General features: G+C 38.2%; 1 protein-coding gene across 1 annotated transcript in view; it reads left to right on the top strand.

The window, feature by feature from the left end:
* The first annotated feature begins 314 nt into the window (after window positions 1-314).
* The window catches only part of LOC111673187 (uncharacterized), a 20,020-nt gene continuing 19,327 nt past the window's right edge, over window positions 315-1,007 (top strand). Inside the window, exon 1 of the mRNA XM_087169758.1 lies at window positions 315-471. The gene's annotated coding sequence lies outside the window, so the exon portion shown is untranslated. The remainder of the gene's footprint in view (window positions 472-1,007) is intronic.

Consider the following 1,007-nt stretch of genomic DNA (forward strand, 5'->3'; position numbering starts at 1 on the left):
CCACTGTTACAACAGGTGGACCTGCAGTTATAATGGATTATGTTTTTATTTTTATTTAAGTCAAACTCAGGGATCCTCAAATACTGAACCAGAAATGCAGATAATTTAGATCCTCCAAGACTGACAGCAACTCACCGTCAGCTCTCAGACTCTGGGCAGCACAGTGGATTAAATGTCATTATACTACAACATAATCTCACTCCATCACAAACTTTTAATTAGATTTATTGCAGAGTCAGACTCATTTAATCTGGTTTATTTCTTGTAGCAGTTGTAGGGTATGTTTCATGTAAATATTGTTTATATATAATTGTTGTGTTGTATAATGAATTGGAAACCGAAAGTAAAATTTCGAGGGGGATTCCCGATGATATTGTTTACATGTCCTCTTCACCGTATGCAAGTGAAATCTTCAGGAAATATTTGTTGGATTCAAAAAGCAACAACGAGCGAAACGTTTTGCAAGTAAAAGTGAGTATCGGTTAATTATCCCGTGTGTTACGGTGTGTGATGTCGGACGGACTTGACTGTTGTGTGTGTGCGTCGTGTTGTTGTTGCAGTTCTTCTTCTGCTTTTTCACAGCGCAAAAACAGACGACATCTTTGTCTCCTGGAGGATGAAACTGCGCAGCAACATAAAAAATGTCATTAACAAAACCACAAAAAAATCCAACGTCGTTAATTTGTTTCTGCAGTAAAGTTTGTTTATATATTTGTAGGGTAAATCGAGTTTCTCCGTGGTTCTTGTGGTTTAATTCCCCACTTCCGTTTTTGTCCACGCGGAGCGTTTTGCTGTCTTAAGGCTCAAACTTGAGACGTCTGAAGTTTACAATGACTGGTCGGTGATGCTTGGGGGCAATTTCGGTTTGGTGGTTTTCAACATACCTTTTTTGGCCCGTAGTCCCATCCGTTATCAAGGTCCCTTTCCCGCCCCCTGTGTATATATAACTGAGTATAATTATGACTGTTTTGATTATTATTACTTATATTTTATTCACTTATATTCTC

The sequence above is a fragment of the Seriola lalandi genome, unplaced genomic scaffold (assembly GCF_002814215.2).
Source record: "Seriola lalandi dorsalis isolate HSWRI2012SDOR001 ecotype SW California unplaced genomic scaffold, Sedor1 jcf7180002054913, whole genome shotgun sequence".
In the NCBI taxonomy this organism is placed as follows: domain Eukaryota; kingdom Metazoa; phylum Chordata; class Actinopteri; order Carangiformes; family Carangidae; genus Seriola; species Seriola lalandi.